Consider the following 23,338-nt stretch of genomic DNA (forward strand, 5'->3'; position numbering starts at 1 on the left):
ATTCACCCACCGTCTGCTCTAATGCAAACATGCATTGACGAACTCCCAGTAGAATACGAAAACATCCTCGAGGCTACCCCGTTAGCCTACCGCACCCACCTATAACATATCCTCTTCCCTACCCCGAACAGGGAGAAGTTGATTTTTTGCGGTTTCCCAACTTCATTGCACAATTATACCTGTTCGTCCCAAGAAAATAGCCGCAACTATTTGCATCACTCGAACGCTCACTGTCCACGCTGCGCTCAAAGCCACATCCTGACCGCCGACGAGGGACGCAGGCCTACCTGTCGTTTTACAATGGTTTCTATGGAGATTAGTGGAGAGCAAAGCACGGACAGTACACGTAAATGTCAATGGAACCAACATCAACTCCATCAAACTTTCTTCTCTGTTGTCTTTTGGCCTTCTGGACACCACCGTCCGGCATAACTCAGGAACACCACACTTGCCCCAGTGCGTTTTTCGGACTGTTTGCTTTTGCGATCCAACACAATACATTCACCACAAACCCTGAAGAGGACAAAATCCTAAACGGGGACACTCATTGTAAGCATTTCCACAAAGCATTTAATCTTTACACGCAAATCAATACAATGAGATGAATGATTTCATTTTAAATACTAAAGGAAGTACGCTAAATTATATGGAAATATACAATTTTACTGAAAAAGTATAGAAAATCATTTATATATCTCCGCGTATTTTCTGTTTATAAAGTTATTTCTGTTAATTCGCTGCTTAATTGTTGCAAAAATAGTTTCAAAAGCCTATTTTTTGAAAATTATTACTAACTTTTCTACAATTGCCCAAAAAACTTTAATTTCGTGTGAAAAAAGTTGATTAATAGCAAGCTGAAAATTTGTGAATAGCTTAAGGGTGTCTAGTCGGATAAACTTTGATATATGGGAACACTGGAACAGGGACAGTTTTAATTGTGGAACAGGTTAAAAATTTGGAACGGTCACACTACGAAAACGGCACATTTATTTTGTCCGACAGAACAGACTTAAACTCTCCGAACAGAGATTAAACTCTCATGCAAAAATCAGACTGCTATTTATCACCTGTCATAATTACTGTCATTTGACATATTCTACATGTTCCACTCATTAAAATGCCCATTTGGTGATAAATAGCAGTCTGATTTTTGCATGAGAGTTTAATCCCTGTTCGAAGAGTTTAAGTCTGTTCTGTCGGACAAAATACATGTGCCGTTTTCGTGGTCTGACCGTTCCAAATTTTTAACCTGTTCCACAATTAAAACTTCCCCTGTTCCAGTGTTCCCATATATCAAAATTTGTCCGACTAGACACCCTTAAGCTATTAATAAATTTTCAGCTTGCTATTAATCAACTTTTTTTTCATACGCTGGATTCAGACCTAAAAGTTTTTGTCTACAACATTATTATGCTTACAATATTGGGTGTGCACCAATTCTGAAAGCATCAAATTGAAGAGAAGACATTATATTTATTATCAAATTAAGTGATTTAACGTTTAAAAAGTTTGTTAATTATTGTTGTAAAATAGATTTGAAAAAGTACTGTGATTTTAAGCTTATAAACATTTAAAATAATTCACATGCATCAACATGTAGATATTTACAAAGTTAATTTTTTTATTCGAAAAATGGCATTGATACTCGAAAAATAAAACAGGTTGGTTCTAGCATGTAGTTTTGTACGGTTTGACACCAGATTATTGTACTGCTTTACTGCGCATGTAATCATGGGGCTGCGCATGTAAACATCCACAAACTGGTAAGAAACTGTTATTTGCTAGAACACTTTTTTATCGGAGAAAATACCAACGTCAAATGTGACTAGTTCATGTTTGTTTTTATTTATAATTTTGATTTTAGATTAGAAATATATTATTCTTAGTGTCCTATCCTAGTGTCTTAGTATCCCGAATAAAGTACGTGCCTCCTAGAGGCGTGATACGGGCAACAATACATTGGCTTATAGGGCAGTCCTTACAGTAGGCGGGTGTGGGTACCCCTGTACAGAAAAATGCAGGTGGGTGTGGGGTAATACTGCACTTTGGTTGCATTGGTGGTGTATTGGCTAAACGTGCAGGGCAGGGTATGGTGCTGATAGAAAAGGCATTCAGGCATCAAATATCCAAAAAATATTTTCAGGCCATAATAATGAAAAGACCTTCTCCAACGCAATAAAAACTTATACTAAAATTATGGCATCTCCTGAGGTAAAATATTCTGGAAGTAAAATGAACCTCCGTTCGGATCTCCGGGTGAGGACTATCTCAGGGGAAACACCATTACAGGTTAGAAAAATCAGGATAGGGTCTTGTAATCTTAGTAGTCTTACAGGTAAGAGTCTGGAGTTAGTGGATGCGATCAAACGAAGAAGAGTTCAAATTGCTTGTATTCAAGAAACTAGGTGGAAAGGACAAATGGCGAAAGAACTAGGTGAAGGATACAAATTGTGGTATGTAGGGAGTAGTGACACTAGACATGGAGTTGGTATACAAATGTAATTGCTGATAGTGAAATTAAAGATAACGTAGTAGAAAATGTAAGAACGAGTGATAGAATGATGTCAGTGAAATCTGTAATTGATAAAGAGGTATTGAATGTTGTGTGTGTGTATACTCCTCAGACAGGTCTGGGTGAGAATGAAAGAAGAGCTTTCTATGACCAATTATAGGAGACGTACTGAGTGACATTCCAGCAGAGGAGAAAATAATAATGCATGGGGGATTAGGCTTTGGAACCAGAAATGAAGCTGGAGATGACATGCTTGAATTAGCAACAGCATTGGATATGGCGATAGTTAACACATTCTTTAAAAAGAGAGAAACTCAACTTATTACCTACAAAAGTGGACAACATCAATCTCAAATAGACTACTTCATGATAAGGAAAGAAGACATACGTGAATGCAAGCACTGTAAGGTAATAGTTAGTGAGACAGTAAGCCAACAAAATAAGCTGCTTGTTCTGGACATCGAAGTAAAAAGCGAAACTAAGCAAAAATATCGGAGAGGACCACAAAAAATCAAGTGGTGGATGCTAACAGATGAGAAAGAAGGTATATTCAAGGAAAGAATAGTAGAAAAAATATGTTGGAATATGAAAGGAAGCCCTAACACAATTTGGAGAAAAATGGCCAATATTATTAATAGAGACACGGCGATTGAAGTACTTAAGAAACGTCAGGAAAGAAGTTTGAGGATAAAGAGACTTGGTGGTGGTCAAATGAAGTACAAGAAAAAATAAAAGAGAAGGGAAAATTCTATAAAAAGTGGCAATAAACCATTTCGGACATAGATCTTCAAAACTATATGGTCGCCAAAAAGAAAGCGAAAGTACCAGTAGCAAAAGCTAAAGCAGAAGCCTATTCAAACCTATAGTATCAACTTGAAACCAGGGAAGGCGAGGCAAAGATATATAAAATAGCCAAACAGAGAGCAAAGAAAGCAAGAGATTTTAATCAGATTAGATGTATCCTAGATGAAAATAATAAAATACTAATTCACGAAAAGGATGTCAAAAAGAGATGGAGAAAGTATTTTGATAGTTTATTAAATGAAGAATTTTACAGACAGCCTGTGGAGTTAACGGAGACAGTAGCAGCAATGGTTACCAGCATAACAAACGAGGAAGTGGCTTAAGGGCTGCAAAAAATAAAGAAAGAAAAAGCAGTCGGATCATATGATATTCCTGGGGAAGTATGGAGAGCATTGGGAGAGACAGGATTAAGTTGGCTAACAGGTCTATTTAATAGAATTATGGAAGTTGGACAAATACCACACGAATGGAGAAGCAGTATATTAGTACCTGTCTACAAAAACAAGGGAGACATACAACAATATACAAACTACAGAGCTATAAAACTACTTAGCAACACCATAAAAATATGGGAGAGAGTAATTGATAGACGGATACGTGAAGAAACCAAAATATCCGATAATAAATTTGGCTTTATGCAGGGCAGATCAACAACAGATGCAATTTTCATTGTAAAGCAACTGATGGAAAAAATACAGGAATAAAGAGACCAACGCTCATATGGTATTCATTGACCTTGAGAAAGCATATGATAGAGTTCCTCGAGAGATTCTATGGTGGGCACTCAATAAGAAAATAGTCCCTAGCGAATATGTAAAGGTTGTGAGAGATATGTATGAGGGAGTAACGACTAGTGTTAGGACAGGTGTGGAAGAGACTGATAAATTTCAGGTGAAAGTAGGATTGCACCAAGGCTCGGTGCTTAGTCCTTATTTATTCTCGATAACAGCGAAACTACAGGGTAGCATTCCATGGTGCCTAATGTATGCTGATGATGTAGTGTTAATAGGAAATAGTGAAAGAGACTTAGAACAAAAACTGGAATAGTGGAGTCAAGCTCTGGTGGAAAAAGGTTTAAAACTTAGTAGGACGAAAACAGAGTATTTGGAATGTTCATTTAGATGGAGATAATACAAATGAAATGGTATATTTGGATGGTGAAATGATTGTGAAAATCAATAGTTTTAAGTACCTAGGATCGGTATTACAGAGTAATGGAGAAATAGATGGAGATACATGCAGTAGAATTAGGGCTGGATATGGATGAAGTGGAAAGAAGCGAGTGGTGTGTTGTGTGACAGAAAAATTCCAATGAAGCTGAAGGAAAAATTCTATAAAACAGCCATAAGACCGGTTATGATGTACGGAACTGAATGTTGGGCAGTGAAAAAGAAAGAGGAACAACGAGTGCATGTGGCGGAAATGAGAATGCTTAGATGGATGAGTGGAGTGACAAAGAAAGATAAAATTAGAAATGAGTATATTAGGGGAAGTCTAGGTGTGGCACCAATTGATGCCAAAATGAGAGAGCATAGATTAAGATGGTTTGGTCATGTTCAACGTCGAGACGTTAATCACCCAATACGAAGAATAGCTGAAGTGCAGATTCCTGGAAGGAGTAGGAGAGGAAGATCAAAGAATACCTGGGGGGAGACGATAAGGCAGGACATGTTGGTAAAGGGGATTAACATTGATATGACCCAAGATAGAGTTGTGTGGATAAATGCAATTAGGGAAGCCGACCAGGCATAGGGATAAGGCGAAGAGAATGATCATGATTAGAAATATATTATTCTTATAAGCATCCAAATTTGCAAGATTTATGTTAAATATTAAAAATGAATGTTATATACGTAAATAATGGTAAGTGGTAGTCAAAACATATGAGTTTTATTTAAAATTTTTAAACCGCAAACAAATAATTCCATTGCGCAAGTCACAAACTGAAAATTCGAACAAAATCCGCAAACTCTTTTGACCGTTTCAAGCCAGTTTCCAAATCAAAATTTACTTTCGTTAGAACGCTCGACTACTAGTTTCAAACTATTAATTTGTGTGCTTGAACGCCATCAAAAAAATGCGCATACTTCTGATAATTTAGGAATTAGTCCTTTTTTTTAATTCATCGGGGCTTTGTTTCTAAACATGAAGAGATTTAAAAAGAACCATTTTAAAGATCAAAAGTTCAAGTTTTGACACAAAAATTCAAAACATGTGCTGTTCAGGATGCGCCAAAGATGAATGGTTTACAAACGAAGTGATTTGAACCGTCTCGATTTACTATTTCAAAAAAACTTTATAAAACCGCAATATTATCTCCGGTTCTTATTAACGAAAATTGAGGTTTTTTAATTTTGGTTACCTCGCTGTATAGATTGTAAAAACGCAATTAATTAATATGTGAATTGTATATTTAACCGACTAATTTGTTTAAACAATTTAAAAAAAATTAGTATTCTTAAAAATTGCTTGGATTTTTTAAAATTATATATTTTTAGATGATTGCAAAAAGAATCGTTAATACTTTTCAGCATAACTGAATTTATAATTACATACTTATATGATACATTGTATGTTCTATATGGTTTGTATAACGTTTACATAATATTTTAAATAATGCATATTTTAATGCTAAATGTCCTAACAAGGACATTTTAATAGTTATCTACTTTGTAAATAAACTTATATGGCTAATGTATGTATTAAAAAGCGCATAACTGTCACATAAACCACATGTCGCTTTCCATGTAGTTGTTCAAAACCAAAGGGTAAATAAAGTGTTCTTATCATATAGGTACGTATTAGAAATGTGACAGATAGAATTATAAAATTTTCAAACGAAGGAAGGCGGTACAAAAAAGTCTAAGAGCAGCCAAAAATCTGAGAACCGTTATTTCTACTTCAAATGACGCTTCAGCCCAAATTGAACATTGGTCTCTAATATACGTGGTTTTGCGTCAGTCGCCTTTATGTAGAGATGGCGGTTTTTGTCAAAACACCGGTTTTTTTACTTACGGTTTAACCTGGCGGTTATAACCGGTCAAAAACCGGTTATTCCAAAAACCGGTTTTCGGTTTTTTGAATCAATATTCAATGCCCAATAGGTTAAAACGTTAAATTTGTATTGCACTTTAGTTTGTGATACTCCACATGCCCATTTTTAATATAAAATCCCTAACAGTTTTCGATATATTTCAAAAAATATATTTTCATTTTGGAACTTCTAAGGGCAGTAACTTTTTTTATGTGCACTTCTGTTCTAAGGTAATTAGGTTCAATCGATATATTTTTGGTCGCAGAATATGTGATTTAATTTCTTACCTACCTTTTTGTTACGGGTGTTACAGCCTTTATAATAAACTAACGCAATGAAAACTTCGGTTCCAATTAATATTAAATAATTGCAAAATACAAATGGTGGTGAAATTAGGTATAAGACTATAAACGTAATAAATTATGAAGCAAATTATACTATAACGTGTAGAGGTATATACATATGAATTATAAAAAAGGTAACATTAAAAATGGTAAAACTTATAAAATCAATCTTAAAATTCTGAACTGGATGTATTATTATCTTCAATTTGTATGTGTATTGTATTTCCGAAAAAAAATCCTTTTTTCACAACATACACAACACAATTTTATTATTTTCATTTTTTTTAAGTGATTCCAGAGGAATGGTTTTTTCTCCTGGATTTATAAATATAAGTTTATTCTCGTTTGTGTAGGTATACAGGCAAGACATGCTTATTCTCAAGTTCATCAAAATAACCAATTCAGCTTATCACATTTCTTAAACATATTTCGGTGACTGCGAGAGTAATTAACGAATATGTATAAACATTAAACAAATCAAGAATTATTGATGAATTTAAACAAACAGTATTTTTTCTTCGAATTCCTTATTTTTTCAGAAGTAACTTATCCGGTTATTCACCGGTTATTACCGTAAAAGGAAAAAACTGGTTATAACCGGGAGAAAAAAACAACCGCTAAAACCGGTTATTGTGAACAAAAAAAACGGTTTTAGGTTATAACCGATAGGTTTTTTCCATCCCTACCTCCACGTGCTAACATTCAGAAAATTATGCGCATCCGTTATCAATTAGCTCTCCCATCTTTTACATGGATCTCCTTTTGGTCTTATGTATTTTACCATCTAGACTCAAGGCATCTAGTCAGGAGCCTATGATCATTCATCCTTACTACATAACCAGCCTTGGACTCTAGTGAACTCTGGGTTAGGTGGTTCTTTAAACCATTGGTATATTCTCCATATACCATTGGCGGAGATGGGTCCAAATATCTTCCTTAGAATTTTTCTTTTATTTTGTGTTGTTTGTCGTCACCCAAATCTCACATCTATAACAACATCATTATCGTCAACAACTATTACATCTATCGCCAGAAATACACCTCTCTTAGATGTGATCACTTATTTCTGTTCGTTGTTTTCTGCAACCTTTCGTGACCAGCCATTCGCTTGATGTCATCAGTCCATCTGGTTATAGGTCTACATCTACTTGTCTTACTTGCTCTTGGTCGCCGTTCAACAATTTCCTTCGTCCAAAGGTTGTCTTTCATTCTGTGTGTCTTGCCCAGTTCCATATTAATATGACAGTCTTTTGGATTACATCTGGTACTTTTGATTATCTTCTTATTTCGTCTTAGATATGCGATAGCTGGGCTTAATGTTGAGCATTCTCCGGTCAATAGCTCTAGGAATCTCCTCCCGTACCGAAGATATCCTATTACCGCAGATATCATATTAATCGCAGATGATTATTCTACTGGCACTATAGAGAAAAAGAAATGAAACGAATCATCAGTATACACGTGATTATCCGATTGTCCAGGAGTGGTATTAAAGATTTAACAAACAGAGAAAACGAATGATGATCCGCGACCAAATGCATTGAGTACTGCATTAGCAGATAAAAATGTGGAATGTGTAAACGGTATGATTAGAGGGAATCGTCGAATTTTCAGGAAGGTTTGTGCGCAATGGGTTCCTTGTCTTTTGTTAAATGTCCAAAAAACCTTGCAAATGGGTTTTTCTCTGTAACATATCACAATGATGACTTTCTTTGGTCATATCGAAGTATGAAGTTCAACCTTCTGCAAACAAGGTATCTTAACAACTTATTTTCGAGCATGAAGGGCTTGAAGGTAATTTTTCTGCTTGTTAAAGCTCGTCCTCATGTGGTTAAATTAGTGAAAGAAAATCAACAACGATAGAAATTAAGGATATTAAAGCATTCACCCTATAGACCCGATTTATTGTCTTGCAATTTTCACATCTTTGGACAACTAAAAAAGGCGTTCCATATCCATATCCATAATTTTGGTGTATTCTTTAAAAACTGCCTGTTTGCGGCGTAGGTTGAGTGACGCTATGTTACTAAGGGCACAGTATAAAGAGGGACAGTAAAACCTCTTTTATGTCGGCACTTTGATCTCAAGAAGTAATACCGGCAGTACTCAATTGGTAATTTCACCAGTGGTGGATGCGGGTTTTCCCTATTAAAACCCGTACGTTTCTATGCGAATAGCAATTCGAGAGTGGGGCAAAAGCGACTGGGAACATTGCGCGGTCGCCATGCGCGACTACAGATTTTACTTCCAATTTTTCGGAGAGTGGTTCTACTGTCCCTCTTTATACTGTGCTAAGGGCGTACATTGTAGGGTGGGCATAATTGTGCATGTTATCAAAGGTATAGCGCGGTTTAGTTGAGCGTCGACCAGGTTGTATGAAGTGTGCCTGCTATTTAACCACACCGGTGCACAGTATTCTGCTACCAGATATATCAGGCCAAGAGCAGAGTATCTTAAACTCTCATACAGTCGTAATTCTCTGTTTGCCAGCCTGTTGTTCAGATGAAAAGTTGATACTTTAGTTTTGTAGTACTTGGTAGTAATCTCCACTTCTTACAGTATTTGCTGAGGATGGGTAGGTTTTTCGTGAGATTGATTCTTTCAAACTTCCGAGATTCGGTTTGCAGGATTGTCAACAATGTAGAGGTTAAAAAGTAAAGGGGCAAGAACAGAACCCTGTGAGAGGCCATTATTAAGTTTCATCTGTCTACTCGTCTTCTTTTTCCCATTATTATTTGGAAGGTTCTGTTTGTCAGCATGTTAATGTCAATGAGGTTAATTATTTTGCAGGGGATAATACGGGCCAGTTTATATATTAATATTAATCCCTCTCTCCAAACAGTATCACATGCTGCTGTTCGATCTATGAATGCTGTTGCTGTTTTTTGTCTCTTTTAAAAACTAGCTTCTATAAAAATTGTTAGTAGCAAGACTTGGTTCGTACTCGAGAGCGAAGGCCTGGTTGTTCATTCTGGCTTATCGTTTGGTTAGCCCAGTTTCGGAATTATCATTATTCCGTTTGCAATTATCCTTGTTCGCTTAAGTGATAAAGAAATGTTGCCTGGCTAAAGTATATAAGTATATAACATTGCAAGCCACTGTTTCGTGTATGCACCACTGCATATCAGGAACTCAGAATGGATGCCGTCAAACCCAGGTGCTTTACCTGATTTCATTTCTTTCAGCACATGTGTGGTTTCACAAATAAGAATTCTTATTGAATATTCTGAGTCCGTTCTGCTCGATTGTTTTAATGCCCTTTTAAGTCTCTTTTCACCATGGTAGTATGTGTTCGATATCGTGGAGCTCTTGATAGAGTTATTGTAAGGGAGGCAACCTTATTAGGAGATATTTTACACTCTATGGATTCCAATAGGTTAGAGTAGCACTGATTAAGATATTTAATTATAGCAGTTTTACATTTCAATATATTCAAGAGATATACAAGATTAAGATACTAAAAATAGATGTAATTAATTTGTAAAGCATTGCAGATTAGACTAATTTTTATGTACGATTCTTTCCCAACCTTAAGAACATAATCAAGGAAATTCCGCACCTCTTCCGACTAATTATAGTTCATTTGACACTTGATTTTACATAAATACACTTGGAATATTAATCTCAGATGATTATTCTACTGGCACTATAGAGGAAAAGAAAACTTACGGAACGATCATCATTACACGTGAATATCATTTCTATTGCACTTAATTTTTTTTAATAAAGGTAATTAAATTTAATTGTTGATTGGATTACTATACGTGGCATCTAGTAATTATTTCTTTGAAGTAACGTTTTCCGTAAATGGACTAGAAAAATGCCATAAAATACCGATTGTATTACATAATACCAGTCGGAGAGGGATAACACTAAAAGTTTTTATACTGCGAGGAAGTTAAATCTACAGAAGAATGCTTAATGGGAAGCAAACTTTATACGGCGTGGAAATTAATTATGAAATAAACGTTATGGTGGATGCGATCTTTGCCGAATACGGTATTAACGAATCAATGGTTTATGATCACAGGAAAACCAGAAGGTACCTAATAAAAAGAGTAATCTAGATGAACGGGGAATTCCCGAGATAACCTTTTTTGATTTGTTTTATTTTACATACATATTATTGCGATCTATCTATTTTATACAAAAAAATAAACATTACATAATATGTGAGTGTTAAGAGATTCACACAGTCAGTGGTAGGTATTCACCACTAAGTACGATAATAATAATAAATTGTATTAATTCTGTGTTTTGGTTTAGTTTCTAATGTTGAGGTCAAGAGTGTCTGCTTTTTTAGTCTTCTGTTCTGTAGGGGTGTCAGAAGATTGGTGATACCAATATGTCTGGGTTAGGGTGGTCCCAAAAACTCAAGTTTTTTTTTAGAGACCTAGGGACACTCCCATTTTGTTATATCTAATAAAAGAATAATCTATGCCAAATCTTAACACTCTAGAACAAATGGAACGCAGTGCTTAACACCATTTAGTTTTCATAAATTTCCGTAAAACACTTAAGTTTGGAAAAAAAGTTAAACAAAGTTTTAGACGGTAAAAGCGAAGACGTTTCTGAACCAAAGGCTAAGAAGAGCCTTTTTGACATGAATGTGGCAGCGGCTTTAGACAGGAATACAGTTTCCGATCGTGAAGCTGTAAGGCTTATCATTCCTATTGCTGCTGCACTTGGACATGATCCTGCGAAATAACCGCTTTCAAGAAGTTCTGTAAAAAGGAAACGAGAAGCAGCAAGACAGAATTTTTCAACAGCGATTAAATCAAACTTAGACATCAAAGAACCAATTGTTGTTCACTGGGACAGCTGTCCTGCCCGACATTTTAGGTTCACAAAAGTTAGATAGACTACCAGTGCTAGTTTCCTATGCTGGGGGAAATGAGAAACTACTGGGGGTGCCAAAATTGGCTAGTGAACAGGTTTGAATACTGGAAACGCAATACTTAAAACTCTTAAAACATGGGATCTCGATGATAAAGTCATTGGTATGAGCTTTGACACAACAGCCGTCAAAATACTGGTCTTAAGAGTGGTGCATGCACTTTCCTTGAATATATGCTGAATAAAGAACTTCTATGGTTGCTGTGTTGCCATCACATAATGGAAATCATTTTGAGCAAAGTATTTGCATTATGTTTGGGACCTTCAAGCTCTCCTGAAATTCCCATATTTAAAAGGTTGAAGGAATCATGGAATGCAGTTGATCGATCAGATTACGCACCATTAATTTTTCTCCCTGGAGAAGCTGAGTTAAGAAACAGTGCCATCGAGTCCTTGCTACATCATCTTAGTAAGAAAGACCAGCCTCGAGATGACTACCGAACTTATTGAACTGAGTCTGTTGGTGTTGGGACAACCAAGAGAAAACATTCACTGGAGAGCACCTGGGCCTATACACCACGCTCGGTGGATGGCTAAGCTTATTTATGCATATAAGTTGTACCTTTTCCTAGGTCAAGGAGTTTACGATCTTACAAACAAGGAAAAAGAAAACTTAATACAGATTTATCCGTTTCGGTGCACTTTTTTATGTGCAAAACTGAGTTAAGGCTCCAATCAGCGCCAATGCAGCTTTCAACGATCTAATTTTTTGGAAAGAGGCTGGGAAATACAGCGTCGTTGATGAAGATAAAGCTAAAACTATCAAGTCTTGCAGCCACATTTGTGGTACCTATCTGACGAAATGGTCGGGTTATCACTTTTTTCCAATAAAGTGAGCCTTGAAAACAAAGTGAGCATAGTGAATAAGACATCTGTCCCGGCACCGCTAAGGATGATTAGAGGAAATGCCGATTTCCGAAGCGATGAATGTGAATTGGTAGATTTTTCTAATAGTAGTACAAAGTAAACATTATGCAAAGATTTTAAACAAGCACCCAAGTGAATGGGAACAGGACACAGAGTGTAAAGAGGCAAAAAATACAGTAAATAAAATCAAAGTGGTCAATGACATCGCAGAAAGAGGTGTAAAACTATTTCAAGATTTTAACAAACTCATAACAAATGATGAGGACGAAAAACAGCTGTTACTGCAGATTGTAGAGGCTAATGAAAAACAAGTCCTGACTGAGCCAACAAAGAAGGCCGTTCTAGAAAGCCTACAGAAACCATCCATTTAAAAAGACAAAATTTAAAGAGTTCATTTTTATTATGGTCGTCACAATAAAATGTACTTATTTTAAACATGGGTTCCAATGTAAAAATAAACAAATAAATTAAGTTTTTGTATCCTAACATGTCTTGTAATTTTTTCAAAAATCGATAAAAATACTCGCGTTTTCATTATTTAAACAGTATTAAGCACTGCCTTCCAAGTGACGTATGGCTTTCATATTTTGACTCCTTACTTCTTTTATCAATTAGAAAAGAATTGGGGGTCCCTTGGCTTTTACATTCAACTTGAGTTTTTCACATAAGATCTTGAACCACCCTAGTCTGGGTGATCTTCAGTCTATTGTGGAACTTGGAGCACACAGAAAATATTTCTTTTTTGACGGTTTGGACTTGGAGATCCTTATGCATAGTATTATTGGAAATGTACCAAGGAGCTCTGCAGAGTTGCCTCGGAACTTTTGATTGAAAGCTCCGAATATTGTGTAGGTTTGTTTCGCTGGCAGTTCTCCAGATTTGGATGCCATACGTCCAGATGGGTTTCAGTACACATTTGTAGATAAGTAGTTTGTTGCCTAGATTTAGGCATGATTTTTGATTCATCATAGTAAATCTTTCTAGATATGAGTCCCAGTTGCAGTCGTTTGTTCAAAATATGTTTATGTCATGTTAGGGGGCTGTTTAGGCAAATCCCGAGGTATTTGACGTCACTTTTTAATGGCAGTGGAGTGCTGTTAAATGTTATAGCAGGATTGATCCCCTTCCTTAGTGTAAACGTAATGTGTGTTGACTTGGAGCTACTAACTTTAACTCACCAGTTTGATCAGCTCACCACAGTTTGAACCATATTTCAAGTCTATTTAGGTGACTTTGTAGTATCTGAGAGGTCTGGGTCGGATTTTCGTGGCAGGCCATTAGGACAGTGTTATCAGCATATACATATATGATGTTGCAATTGTTGTACAATCTGAAGTTGGTATGTCCCCAGATAGACAAAGAATTATGGTTTCAAGTTTATTTTTGGAGTTTAATAGCAATGATATTATGCAAAAAATTATGTTGTATCGCAGATTTAAAATGCGTTTATATCGAAAACAGTTGAGTTTAGCGGGATGAATGTAGTATACGTTTTTTAAGTAAAAATATTAAGAGAATAAAAAATTTTGATCCAAAAAGTATGTAAAGTGGGGGATAAAAAAATTAAACGTATTAAATGAGCGCTGAAAGACGTATGTGGCGCCCTCTGGGTAATACCTACATCATTTTTGGTGGCGGATTTAGATTTCTCATCCCAAAAATCCCCGCTTACCAAATTTCGTGTTGTTATCCCATGCCTATCAGGAAATATTCAAGAATAAATAAAATAAAAGTTTAACTTTGACACCCTGTATTTTGGTTTATTATCAACTTTCGTACTAAGGTAAGTTAGCTTAAATCGACCTATTTTAAGCTCAGGTATCTAAGGTTAAGCTATGGCCCATTCTTTACCAAACACCCTGTATATTAGAATACAAATTAATTTTAACACAATTTGTGCGACCAGGTTACATTTTAAAGCTTGGTAACAGTAATATTAAGCTACAGTTACAAAGAACCAAAACCTTGTGCCTTTGTACAGGTACAGCAAAGTAGGAGTTAAATAAGATTTTGTGGTTGTAGAAGTACCTAAATAAAAAGATTACAGGTATAGGCCAGGGTAATAAGACAAAAATATACCCTGTTCGTGACACTTCAGCAGCCAGGGTACTGAAGCGTTTTTTCGACAAGTAATACCTATAGGAACAAATTGTAACTATTTACTGCGTAGGATCTGGCGGCCATTTTTATTTATAAACAATTAACTCTCAAAAAATGGCATTTCTCCCTTTTTTTCAAATCAATGGAAAACAGTGAAGCGTATGATTTTTTTAGTATAAATATCTTAGAGATTATGGAAAAAGCTTTAAAATGACATATTACAAAGTTTGATATATTCATTTATTGTTAATATAATTGCGAAAAAAAAACGGAATTGCAAAAAAAAAATATTCTCGCAATAACTGTTGTAAAAATTAGTTTACAGGTTTGAAATTTTTGTCAAATGAGGGTTCTTTGGTGCTTAATACGTGATAAAAATTTCAAAGCGATCCATTCAATTGTTTAAATTTTATTAGAATTGTTTATCTCAGAGAACATTTTTTGCAATAACATAAGTCAGAAAAAAATGACGTTAGAACCATTTCACAGGTGTCCAATGGAAGAGCATGAGCTATATTTTCAACTTGGTTTAAAAAAGCGAATAAAAAATGCATTTATTAGTAACAAATAATTATGCAAAAGTATCGTAAATATTTCCTTATAAACTTTTTGAATAACTTTTTCCAAAAAAATTAACTTTTTTACCCTGTTTTAAGCGCACAACTACCAAGTAATGTTATTTATATCATAATTGATAAAAAATTGTAATAAATATACATAATTTTTTATATAACCAAATAAAAATTTTTTAAGAAAAGATTTACGATACTTTTGCATAATTATTTATTACTAATAAATGCATTTTTTATTCCCTTTTTTTAAATCAAGTTGAAAATATAGCTCATGCTCTTTGATTTGACACCTCTGTGGAATTGTTATAACGTCATTTTTTCTGACTTATGTTATTGCAAAAAAACTTCTCCCTGGGATAAACAATTTGAATAAAATTTAAACAATTGAATGAATCGCTTTGAAATTTTTATCACATATTAAGCACAAAAGAACCCTTATATGACAAAAATTTCAAAGCTGTACACTAATTTTTACAATAGATATTGCGAAATTATTTTTTTTGCAATTCCGACCTTTTTTCGCAATTATATTAACAATAAATGAGTATATCAAACTTTGTAATACGTCATTTTAAAGCTTTCTCCATAATCTCAAAGATATTTGTACTAAAAAAACCACAAGTTTCACTGTTTAACATTGATTTGAAAAAAAAAAAGGGAAAAATGCCATTTTTTGACACTTAATTGTTTATAAATAAAAATGGCCGCCAGATCCTACGCAGGAAATAGTTACAATTTGCTCTTATAGGTATTACCTGTCGAAAAAACGCTTCAGTACCCTGGCTGCTCGAGTGTCATGGAAAAAACCTTATTACCCTGGACTAGTAATGCTTGGTGGATGTGTAGTTAAGGTCAATGAGATTAAAATTAAATTGTGGGCTAGTCAATTTCGTGTTGTCCATTAAAAAAAATTATAATTTAAAATAAATCAATGAAGTATTGTATAAAATGCGAACCACTCGAATAACCAGTTGCAGATTTCGTACACATACACACTCACTCTCTCGCATACAAAATTATGTCTAGTTGAAGCAAGCGGTGTAGAATTACTTCGACGATATGCGAAGAATGCGTAGAATGCAAAGAAGAGGTATGTTCTTGTGATGGACGATTATTTATATTGAAATATTAACATGGATTTGAAATAGGTGTATATGCATACTTAGTAATACGATAATAAGATTTGATTTCATTAAAATTGAAACGTTTTAATCGGAGATAATTAATTTATTTTTATTAAAGTACCCTAAAGGATTCTAAAACTTATAGTCTATGTAAGATACGATATAAGGTTGACCTGCACCGACCTATTTAATGGATAAAAATTATTTGATATGTAATTTAGGTTAAAAATTATAAAAAAGTAACGGGTGCCCGATATAATTTTGTCCTGACTATAATTACTTATTAAATAACTAAAATAGTTATTTATGAAACAGTTCGTGAAGTATGCTTTTTGCGAACGCACGCGATGTTTAGAGCACGAGCGACAGCGGAGCGAGTGCTATACATCGCATAAGTTCGCAAAAAGTACTTCACGCACAGTTTCAAACAATATTTAATCTACGATAAACAAATAAAAAAACTGTAACTCTTCGTCACCGGAATTCATTTCTATTCTACAATTTTTAGAACTTTGACATTTAAAAATTCTAACTTCTTTCAATTCAAACCACAAAACTGTCAAAACATTTGTTGTAATTTATTGCTCACATGTCATCACCATGACAACGCGAAAGTTAAGGATATTTGATTATATAAAAGTGTGCCAAAAAACAGTGCGAAAAAGTCAATCCCATTTAAAATACATTGTTACTTCACGCACACTTTAAATCCTTCACGCACTGCTACCTGACACTTTTCACAAACTAAAAACGTATATATAATATGATATAGAGTAGATAAAATACTTTTATAAATTAAAAAAAAATTCTCGGCCCAGGCAGACACTTTTTTCAATTATCTGGTACCACCCGAAACCAAAAAGGGCTTCTGTAATTTTTCTCTTAAGTTGATCGATTTCGAGTTATAAACAATTTAAACCTGAAAAAATAATTAAAGAAGGTGATTTTCTAATGCAGGCCGAACCCCCGTCTTCACATAAGGAACCTTTTTCATTAACAACTAACAATAGTTATTTATGAAACAGTTTGTGCAGTATGCTTTGTGCGAACGCACGTAGCGGAGCGAGTGCTATACATCGCGCAAGTTCGCAAAAAGTGCAAAAAGTACCTACTTCACGCACAGGTTCATACAATTTTTTATTTACGATAAACAAAAAAAAAAACTGTAACTGTTCGTCACTGGAATTCATTTCTATTCTACAATTTTTAGAACTTTGACATTTAAAAATTCTAACTTCTTTCAAACCACAAAACTGTCAAAACTTTTGTTGTAATTTATTGCTCACCTTATGTCATCACCATGACAACGCGAAAGTTAAGGATATTTGATTATATGAAAGTGTGCCAAAAAGCAGTGCAAAAAAGTAAAACCCATTTAAAACACATTGTTACTTCACACACACTTGGGGCCGAGGGATGCGCTCTTTTTCTAATCGGCGTAAAGCTGAGCGGGAAAAGAACAAATCTCAGGGGACGAGTTTTGCACGGAGAGTCCTAGGACTTTGCACCTCCTTAAACCATCCCAAGACCGCTGGGTACTCCCAACAATGATTGGGGGTGTGTAATTAATTTTTGATTGTACCCTTCTCGTGGTGGCCCTGTCGAAACTAAACTCAGCGGATCTAGACCAGATAGTCGACAAACAGTCTCCAAGCCAAGCCGTGGGACACCGTGGTGAAGGATGTAAGGCACTGGGGTGACAGTGTCTCAAACGGTTCCTTTGGGGCAACAGGTCGCACCCCTTAGTATTTAGATCTTACCCTCGCAAGCGGAGCTCTGCGAGGGGTTGACTGTCCTTCCCTAGCTACTCGTGGAACCAATATGGAATCTCAAAATAAAACAAAAAAAGTCACAACTCAGAGCCAAAGGGTTCCCGAGGCCGAAGGCCCAGGGAACTCTAAAGCCAAAATCACAGTTCCTAAAGCCGAAAGGCAGAAAGCTTCTAGAGAAGATCCTAACGCCGAAAGTCCAGGAAATTCTACAGAAATCTCCCAAGCCGATAGGCAAGGAACAAGAAAGGCAGTCAGTGTAACAGCGTAGGAAGACGTTGATCTCATGACAGACGAAGAGATTAGGGCTGCAAAGCTATCTGGCATCTCTAAAGCCAAAATCAGTAAGCGGGTGAAACAAGGCCAAGATTATGTAGAAGCCAAAAAGGCTGTAATCAAGGCCAATTTCATCAAGGCTGCTGAAAGGGCAAAATAGATGTCGTTAAAGCCATTAGAGGCCATGATAAAACAAAACAAAACCCAGAAGGCCGAAGGCCCAAAAAGGCTAAGTTCAGACGGAAGCACACCGCCCGAAAGCCAACGCAAAGGGAAAAGGCCAAGAACCGAGGGTGTGACTTTCAGCGAAGCTGCCGCATCTGTTAAGGTCGCAGCAGTACTAACAGGATTCCCGAAAGCCAAGATGGATGTGGATAAGCTTAAGGCAGTCGAAATAGCCATCTTGGCTGCTTATAAAAAAATTCCGGAAGCAGGACCACAGGTTCGCTTCCTGAAGAGTACCTACAGACCGGGTTTCCTAGAATTAAATTGTGCGGATGACATAAGTGCACGGTGGCTAAAGGACGTGATTCCATCCGTGAAGCCCTGGGAGAGTGCATCTCTCAGGGCCGTGGAGGGGGAAGATATACCCAAGCCGCACTTATGCACTGTCTTCGTACAGGATGAATATGGGGAACGCCTTGAGTCCAAAAGGATCCTTAATAGACTAAGGATAAGTAACCATGGGCTCAAGACACATCTATGGACAGTCTGGGGTAGTAAACCTTCGGACAAAGGGCTGTTATGGACCTTCTCAATGGATTCTGAACCTCGAGAAGAGCTCCAGAAATTAAAAATATCACCCGTTTTCGGAGTAGGACGGTTAACTTTCCGACCCAAAGAAGGGAAGAAAAAAACACGGAATGAAAAGCCAGTAGCAACTCGTTCCAGTGAATCAGGGGAAACTTCCCTACCTATGGAGGTTCAGGAAGAGGAACAACCTTCTTCGGGTGGAACGGGCACACTCATAAGGACTAATGTCCAAGGGTGCGTCGGGCCCACGGAGGAAGGAACGTCCACAGAACCAGAACCGGACATCTCTTCGCAGTGAAGAGAAAAATAAGGCTTCTGCAGGCCAATCTTCAACACGCAAAAGCAGCATCGGCAACGCTAGTTAGAAGAGTGGAATAAGAAGGCATTGACGTGGCCCTCCTACAGGAGCCTTGGAGGATAGGCAAAAAGATTGCTGGCCTATCAACTAAACAAGGTAAGGTTTTATACACACCTAAAGCTATAAGGCCAAGGTCGTGTATAATTCACAGTAATAGAGAAGATTGTACACTAATCCCGGTGCTCTGCACCGATGATATTGCTACAGGTATTCTAACTGTAATCACGGAAATAGGAGAGAAGAAACTGGTCGATTTGTTCAGCCTACTTTCCCGGTGATGAGGCTCTGTGTCCACCAAGCATTATAAGCGACATAGTTGCATATTGTCTAGGTAAAGGATTACAGCTCATTATAGGATATTATGCTAACACACACCACACCATATGGGGCAGCACAAATATCAACGCAAGGGGTGAGTCTATTTTGAATTTTATCTTATCTGAAGGCTTGGTTATATCCAATACAGGAAACAAACCACCTTTTTTCACTAAGGCACGCAAAGAAGTGTTGGATTTAACACTCTGCACAAGCAAGATAAGTGATATACTAACAAATTGGGGTGTGTCTGACGAACCCTCATGTTCGGACCACAGACATATACGATTTGCCCTAGATATATTTCCATCAGAAATTAAATACAGAAATCCTAGAGATACAAACTGGGTAGGATATAGGGAGTAGGGTGGTGCGAAAAAAATCAAGTTGATAATTCCGTGTTGCTATAGTGCGGAAAAGTTGCGATTGGTAATTACAAGAAAAACAGAAAAGGAATTATTCAAATCGGACTTCATCTTCCGATCCAATTTCATTCATCCTTCGAGTACGTTTTATTAATCGCTATAGTAAAATTTATTTACAGTCTCAATGGTAGAGTAATAAAAAAAATAGATTTACGCATTTAACGAATATCTTCCGATCCCGCAAGGTCAATCAAAATCTATACAAATTTGAAATTTTTGATGATTTTGATAAATTAAAAAACATTTAGTTATCTCATTTTTCTGTTACATTGTGAAGCTCTTCGCTTGTTTAGATATTTTATGACAATATTTAAACAACCCAGAACTCAAAACGAGGAGGTGGTTGCAGTTCTAGCTCCACACGCACCCCTCTCTCCAAACCAACCAATGAGTGTGTGTTTTTTACATTATTTACATATTATGTACATTTCTTTTTCATCTGTTTGTGTCCAGCTCTTAAACATCAACTTTGTATTGTGATTCTTGGTAAAATCTGGCAGCATGGACCTTGATCTAAATGTTTTCCTGATGAATCCATCTGTTGATTGGGGCCCACATACATTAGCATTAGGCGATGCTTCCGTGAGAAACTTTAGACACCGCTCGTCAGTTTGCATGTGGCAGGGATAGTTTTTGTACATTTCAGTCTGGCATGTTTCCCGATGTAATGCAAGAAGTTGTATCTTCATTTGAAACTCTTCGAAGAACTGGTGGAGAAGATAGTTTTGTAACATCCCAGTCTACTTCAGTGTAGTCCTGTGCTTGAAAATTTAAAGTAGGAAGGATGAAATTTCTAATACTTTTGCCCTTGGCTTTAGTCTCTCCGGCTTTTAACACTCTCCTGGCCCTAGCTCTCTAATGTGTTTCCTTTCTCACTACTACTTGAAATTTTGAAGCACAGGACTAAACATAAATAATAGACTGGAATGTTGCAAAACTATCTTCTCCACCACTTCGTCGAAGAGTTTCAAAGATCTAAATAGGCTTATCTCAATGTCAATGGAGGACAAAGAGATAGCAATGGCCGCTTTTTTAGATATTGAAGGGGCATTTAATAATGTTACTACCAGCTCTTTGATAGGGGCTATGAGTAGACGAGGCGCACCTGCGGTAATTTGCAGGTGGATAATGGCATTTCTGGAGGTCCCCTAGGTGGAGGCTGTCCACAGGAAGGAGTTCTTTCACCTCTACTTTGGGCAACCTTGGTAGATGATCTTCTTAAAAATCTGTCCACAGAAGACTTTTACTGTCTAGGATACGCTGACGATATAGCAATCGTTGTCAGGGGCAGGTGTGCCCAGGTGATGTCTAGAAGAATGCACGCAGCCCTAAATATAGTTGACGACTGGTGTAAACAAAAGAGACTGATAGTCAATGCTCAGAAAACACAAATCGTCAACTCCACCAAAAAGACAGCACTACAAGGCCTAAATCCACCGGTGCTGGGAGGAAAACACATTTCATTGGCCAAAGAAACAAAATACCTTGGGGTTTATTTTGATCATAGGCTTACATGGAATATTCACATCCTAAAAACCACACAAAAAGCTACGGTGTCCTTAGGCAGATGTAGAAGAATGTGTGGTAAGAATTGGGGGCTCAACCCCAAAATGACTATGGTTATACACAAGGGTTATTAGACCCATGATAACCTACGGCTCGGTGACGTGGTGGACAAAGACGCAGCAAGTGGGAGCAATAAGGCTGCTAGGTAATACACAAAGGCTAGCATGCCTGTGTATTACTGGGGCCATAAACACCACTCCTACAGCAGCGCTGGAAGTCCTGCTGAATCTACCACCACTTCATATCTTTGTGCAAGGCGAAGCCAGATCAGTGATGCACAGATTAATCTATGGTCAGCCACATAAGCCAGGTACATGGTGCTGACAATAGAAAGCTAATCGAGGAGCTAAAAGCCGATATTGTGATGGGGCAACCTATCGATGCAACAGCAACGAGATATAGCTTTGACAATAAGTTCAAAATTAATATACCAGGCAGGGAAGACTGGAAGAAAGGTGTACCCATAGAGGCTGTTGCTACCTGGTACATTGATGGCTCAAAAACATCGGAAGGTGTGGGAGCCGGCATAGTAGGGACAAATCAAGGAATTCAGTTCCCGGTTAGTCTATCAAAGGATGTCACAATTTTCCAGGCGGAAATAACGGCAATCCATCACTGCGTGGAAGAAATATAAAGGCAGAAAAGAACGTTCCGTTCAGTTGCCATTTTCACAGACAGTCAGGCAGCGCTTAAGGCACTCAATTCTGTAGAGGTCAATTCTAAGCTAGTATGGGATTTTGTGAGTGCCCTAAATAAACTGGGAGATCGTAGCAAGGTTACGGTAGCCTGGGTACCGGGGCACGAGGGTCATAAGGGCAATGAAAAAGCAGATGAAATGGCCAAACAAGGCTCATCAATACCATTCGTTAAACCGGAACCCTTCTGCGGCGTTGCAAAGGCAGTTACAAGAACGGCTACAAGAAAGTGGGTAGCTCACAAATCTTTGGAATGGTAGAGGAATTCACCAGGTCAAAGACAGGCGAAACAGTTCACAGAACTTCGCCAAAATTTACGGCAGACCTAATAGGCAAAGACAGGAAAACAGTCAAAGCCATAGTAGGTCTGCTAACAGGGCACTGTAAGCTGAATAGGCACAAAAAGCTGATGGGATTGGCAGATGATGATCTGTGCAGATTCTATCACCTGGAAGAAGAAACAGCAGAGCACATTTTATGTCACTGTGACAGTCTGGCAAATGTGCGGTTCTTTGCATTAGGAGAACAAAATCCAACGGCAAATAGCTACATGGAAGGTTCAGTTTCGAAGCTATTATACTTTTTAAAAAGGGTCAGGCTAGAGAATGTTATCTAGGACTAGAGGACCACAATAGATCTGAAAAGGTCGCAGTGGAATAGGCCAGAAAGCCACCTCTCTAAATATATCTATCTATCTATCACGCACACTTTAAATCCTTCACGCACTGCGATCTATAATGACAGTTTTCACAAACTAAAAACTTATACGTATACATAATAATATGAGAAAGGAGTAGATAAAATATATTTTAGAATAAAACATGGCAAAAATTCTCATCGGGACCTGAAAGAAGGTTTAAACTTGGAGTTTGTACTTGTTGGTACTAATGGTACTTGATGATTACAAATATAATATTTTTGTAAATAA

General features: G+C 36.8%; 1 protein-coding gene across 1 annotated transcript in view; it reads right to left on the reverse strand.

Moving 5' to 3' along the window:
* Window positions 1-23,338, reverse strand: part of LOC126888281 (kielin/chordin-like protein) — a 496,360-nt gene that overhangs the window by 180,197 nt on the left and 292,825 nt on the right. The window lies entirely within an intron of this gene.

This window comes from Diabrotica virgifera, chromosome 7 (assembly GCF_917563875.1).
Source record: "Diabrotica virgifera virgifera chromosome 7, PGI_DIABVI_V3a".
In the NCBI taxonomy this organism is placed as follows: Eukaryota; Metazoa; Arthropoda; class Insecta; order Coleoptera; family Chrysomelidae; genus Diabrotica; species Diabrotica virgifera.